Consider the following 5,649-nt stretch of genomic DNA (forward strand, 5'->3'; position numbering starts at 1 on the left):
CGGGGGTGGTGGAAGACCAACAGGGGAGGGGGGAGCGCGGGGCGGCGAGGCGCTCGTGTGAGCGCCGCCGGCCGTGGGGGCCGGGGGCCAGTAGTTTGGCCGACGGCCCGTGCGATGGCCTGCTGGAGAAGAAGAAGAGTTAGGAGACGTAAAATCTGCATCTAATGGTCTGAAATGGTCGACTGTCCCAAATAATATCGGAATTTGACTATCACGGAGAGAACAATTAATCAACTGACTCTGATGCTCGCTGTAAGGTCGGAATCTATGAGGGAATGAAATGGGCTTTACATACTCTATCGTGTCCTTGTGGACGGAGGGCCGTCAAAGCAAATCGCAAGAGAACGGATCGAGATGGAAACAAGAAAATTTGCAGTCATGCACTGTACTGTGCTGCTGGTAAAATCTGACGGCCTACTCTTTTGTGCCTCCATATTCCCTGGCAGTTCGTTTTTTGCCACCTTGCAGCTACAGATAGCCCTGTGTGACCGTGTTCCTGCACGTCCTACTCTGCGCCTACATTCATTCTGTAGTCTGACACTTTGATTCTCGACGACGTGCAGATAACATAACACTTCGTTCAAGACACATGCTTTTTGTGTGTCCGAGCGAGATGTCTATTCCCAGCTTCAGTATTTTCCGCATGCAAGTCATTGGTAAAAGTTACAGTACTGCTAAAAAGGAATCGGATGTCCCCGAAGGGACTGCTAAAAAGGAATCATTAGTAGTAAAAGAGTTGGTTCTTATGTCTCTGAACTTCCCATTTAAGAAAAATATATAATGCACAGTTTTAGAACCGCAGAATTAAGAAGCAGTTTCACATAACTCCGGTGTTGCCATCTGCAAGTGTATATTTATGCAACGGTACTGTATACCATGGCAGAAGAATCATTCGATAGGCCGTCAGATGGTCTTTATAAGAAGCCCCACGACAAAGTATTTGCTACACTAGTACGTAGTATTTTCCAAGACCACGACCTAACAGATGCATTTTCAATTGACGAATAAAAAGGCAAGATCCACCATGTTGAAACAAAAATCTCCGAATATTCAGAATGAAAGTGACTCCACATAGCCGCCTAACAAGTGGAAAATGCTCTCCAACTGCCGCTTAAAACCTTGCAATTCTCAGTGGCACAAGGAAAGGAATTAATCACTCGCTCGCATAACTCTCTAGCCGCCGGTACTGGCCTGCAGAAAGCTGCGGAGAGAGACAAAGCCGCTGTACTTCTGGATCTTGTCCTGAGCGGGCCATGGCGTTATACGTATCATTAGCTAGAGGAGTAGGCAATTTGGCGCTGTATTCTTGGAGAATATAGGACCTCCTACGCAGTGACCACATGCGGATGCGGCCGCGCAGAATTTGGCGTCTGGGACTAACTGAGACGCATAACAACCATGTACTGTACGTAACATCAGGTTAGGTCTGAAGGATGGACACTTGCGATGTCTGAAAGGAATCAGGGGTTCGGTCTCAAGCGGTGGCAAATTTTCGTGTTTTGACCATTTTCTGAAACCTTTTCGAGATCTAACCTTAGTTTAAATTTTTTTCAAGATCTGACTCTTTTGCTACCTCCAGGGTTCATGGCGATAGGGTGTAACAGCCTACCGCCAGAGACCTTGGCGGTAGGAAACATCCCTACCGTCATTTGACTGGTGGTAGCCTGTACAACCCTACCATCAAGGTGCTCGGCGATAGACACGAGCACGCACTGTGTTCAATACTTAAAAAGAATTTTGCAGTAGGACATGCAACCCTACCGTCAGGGACTTTGACGATAGGCTGTTATACCCTACCGCCATGGACCCTGACAGTAGCAAAAGGGTCGGATCTTGAATTTTTTTCAAACTAGAGTCACATCTCGAATAGGTTTCATAAAAGATCAAAACATGAAATTTAGCCTCAAGGGGTCCGCTCCACTGGGTTTACTATGGAGGGAGAAGCCATGGCTCTTCCATCAGAAAGATCTCCGGCAGCGCATCAGATCGAACAAAACAATGAGCAAAACAATAGGGTTCAGGATGAGGGAGTGTACTGTAGTGCAGCATGTCTTAATAATTCAGCTCTAGCAAGTTGAGCCTCATACAGTGAAGCACACAGTGGAACAAAGCTGACATGTCTTCTCGGAAATGAAATGCTCGAGGAATCATTCTGCACGGCAGGTGCCTGTTTGCACGGCGAAATTTCACAAGAAATGTTGCAGTTCAGGTAGGATTCAGTGTTACGTTATGCTCTAAATTCAAGTATAAAAAGAAAGGCTAATTTCTGACGAGCAAGCGACAAAGCGAGGCCCGTCGCGGGTAGGCTTGGCCCTAAGCCGATCGTTTGTATACAGAAAGTAGCCAGTCCTGTGTACACGCGCAGGCCGAGAAACGCAGCTATGTCTTTACATACGCGCCCGTCTTACCGTCTTACGGCTACCAGAGACGATCCATCTCGTACCGACAGACAGACAGAGCACCGGACTCTACTCTCTAGGGGCTCCATCCAGAGCCAGGGCAAGCTCTGCAAGTCTTGGCGCGGGCGTCGCATCCACCTGCCTCTACTGTTCACCTGGACCAAAAACGAACAGGCCATCATCGTCTCCTCTCTGTGCGGCGCCAAGACCCGCCAGGGGCTGCGTCGGACAGACCAGCGCATGTCCGTCCCTCCACATACTGTAGTACTATCTATCTACGCGTAACCAAAAGCATCATCATGACCCATAAGATCAGGCCTGAACACACTCCATCAGGCGTGTACTTGCCTGCGCTGTACAGCGGCCGGCGAACAGTATTAGAGGAGCCGCGGACCATTCAGGTTCAGGAGGCCATGGATGGATGCATGCTGTGCACTCGTCTGCAACTGCAAAGCGCGCGAGGTACAGGAAATGTAGTCACATTCCGGCATTCCGCCGAGCGCCGTGCATTCTGCCGGTCGGGCGCAAGCAACAGGTGGCCTACGGAGAGGAAAAGCGAGAGCGGTTTCAGCCGGCGAGGGAGACGCGGGCAGCTGTTCGCCATTCAAACCGCGGCGCGACGAGATATGCTATCATGTCATGTGCCTGGCATTCCGCCGAACGCCGTGCATTCTGCCGAGTGCCGTTGGAGCGGAGAGCTCTGCGGTGGACTGGAGATGTTATTACCGTGGGTGCTGGGTAGGCAACTGATCGCAGAGCTCACCACTAATGAACTAACAGCAACTCCAATGAGACGACCCATTTCGTCTGTCTGCGTCTGTTTAAGTCGGCACGAACAAAAATGACCATTCAACGTGCCGAACAAACCTAAATCACGTCAGCTTTGTGTCCGCGCCGACGCATTTGTGGCCTAAATTTGCGCCTCAAATGCGTCGGCACGGATGCGGAACGGACGCCACGCGCGCCTTCTTAGCGTCCGCCGCGTCTTCACATGATGGCCGTCCAACTATCCGTTACTCACGCGGTCAGCTTAATTTATGACCACAGGCCCACGCGTCAGCGACGGCGGTCGTCCTTTTTTAAGCCGATCGTGCGGCGGGGCCGTCCTTATCCAAACTCGCCGTCCAAATCTAGCCAGCTCTGCTCCCCCGTCGCCGGCAAACCCTAGCCACCACCACCACAGCAAGATGGGGCTCTTCTCCGGCGCCGGCAGCAGCAAGGCCAAGGGCAAGGCCCCCGCCGTCCCTTTCCCCTCGGAGTTCCTCCCGCCTCCGCCAGCACCGGCTCGCCGGCAGAGGCAGCGCGTGAACGTGCCAGTGCACCAGGCGGAGTGGCACTGACAGCACCGCGTGCCTGTGCCGTACCCCGACGTCACCCTGCCGCACGACTAGCATCTGGATCCAGAGAGGATCCCAGTGCCGGCGGCGCCGCGGTCGGCTAGGGCGCACGTGAAGGAGGTGTGGCGCCGGCGGGCACTGCTGACGCCGGAGCAGCGCCGTGACGCCACCTCGCCTTTGACTCGCCGAACTAGAAGAGATGGTCCGCCTTCAAGCACGAGGAGGCGAGGCGTCGCGGCATGCGCGAGGTCGACCGCAGTTCTCTCCCTAATTTGTGGATATAGAACTATCTAATAAAATATTTTTCTTCAAAAGCAATAAATGCAGCTCTCTCCCTCTAATCAGACTTGCATGATGCATGCAACATAAGATGCATGTATGACCACTAAATCCCTCTCTCTCATCACTATGAATTAAATGTGGCATGAGAGTCAAAGCACTTTAACTCAATTAGACTCAAAGTAAGCCTAATATAATGGGAATCTATTTTTTCTGAGTTGAGGCCTTCAACCCGAAAAAGAGGGAATATTAGGGGAGATATGGTTAAAAATGCCCTACTATTAATTATATGCAGGCCACATTATATGCCTATCTAATTAATTAATTGCATCAATGACTCAGTTCTAGAATTGATTTGACATAAAAAATACTCCACAAGAGTACTTATTTAATATAAGGAGAGTACTTATTTAAACAGTGCATTAATGGTTTGAGTTTCAAATTGATTTGATGATATGTTTTCACATTGTTTTTGCATTAATGACTACAAGCAAAACATCAACGTATGAACTCTCCTTTAATAGTATAGATAAGAAAACTAAAGCAACTCTCTCTTGAATGCAAAATGAAGCAATCCTGCCAAATAACCAACAATGATACAACCGAAAGGTACAACCCCAAGCAAAAAACACAGACAGAACATTGCGTGCTAACATTGGAAACAAGCGGAACCCTAAGAACAACATATCACCAAACTACTAAACAGGTGCAGATTGCACCACAACGTCAGGGTTGGCTCCATTGTGATCGAGTGCCCCTGTACCTCCATGGTTCACCAGGGCCTCTGATACGTCCATTTTGCATCATGATTTTATATCAATATTTATTGCATTATGGACTGTTATTTCACTTTATGTCACAATACTTATGGCTATTCTCTCTTATTTTGCAAGGTTTACATAAGGAGGGAGAATGCCGACAGCTGGAATTCTGGGCTGGAAAAGGAGCAAATATTAGAGACCTATTCCGCGCAACTCCAAAAGTCCTGAAACTCCACGGAACATCTTAAAATAAATAAAGAAAAATCCACGCCAAAGATGAAGGCCAGGGGCCCACACCCTGCTCACGAGGGTGGGGGACGCCCCCCCCCAGGGCATGCCCCCTACCTCATGGGCCCCCTGGTGGCTCTCCGACGTCCATCTTCTCCAATATGAAGTCTTTCGATGAGATAAAAAATCAGAAGGAACTTTTCGGGATGAGACTCCGCCGCCACGAGGCGGAACCTTGGCGGAACCAATCTAGAGCTCCGGCAGAGCTGTTCTGCCGTGGATACTTCCCTCCGGGAGGGGGAAATCATCACCATCGTCATCATCAACGCTACTCTCATCGGGAGAGGGCAATCTCCATCAACATCTTCACCAGCACCATCTCATCTCCAAACCCTAGTTCATCTCTTGTATCCAATTCTTGTCTCAAAGTCCGGGATTGGTGCTAGTAGGTTGCTAGCAGTGTTGATTACTCCTTGTAGTTGATGCTAGTTGGTTTATTTGGTGGAAGATCATATGTTCAGATCCTATATGCATATTATTACCCCTCTGATTATGAACATGAATATGCTTTGTGAGTAATTACGTTTGTTCCTGAGGACAAGGAAGAAGTCTTGCTATTAGTCGTCATGTGAATTTGGTATTCGT

Source organism: Triticum aestivum, chromosome 6A, assembly GCF_018294505.1.
Source record: "Triticum aestivum cultivar Chinese Spring chromosome 6A, IWGSC CS RefSeq v2.1, whole genome shotgun sequence".
Classification (NCBI taxonomy): domain Eukaryota; kingdom Viridiplantae; phylum Streptophyta; class Magnoliopsida; order Poales; family Poaceae; genus Triticum; species Triticum aestivum.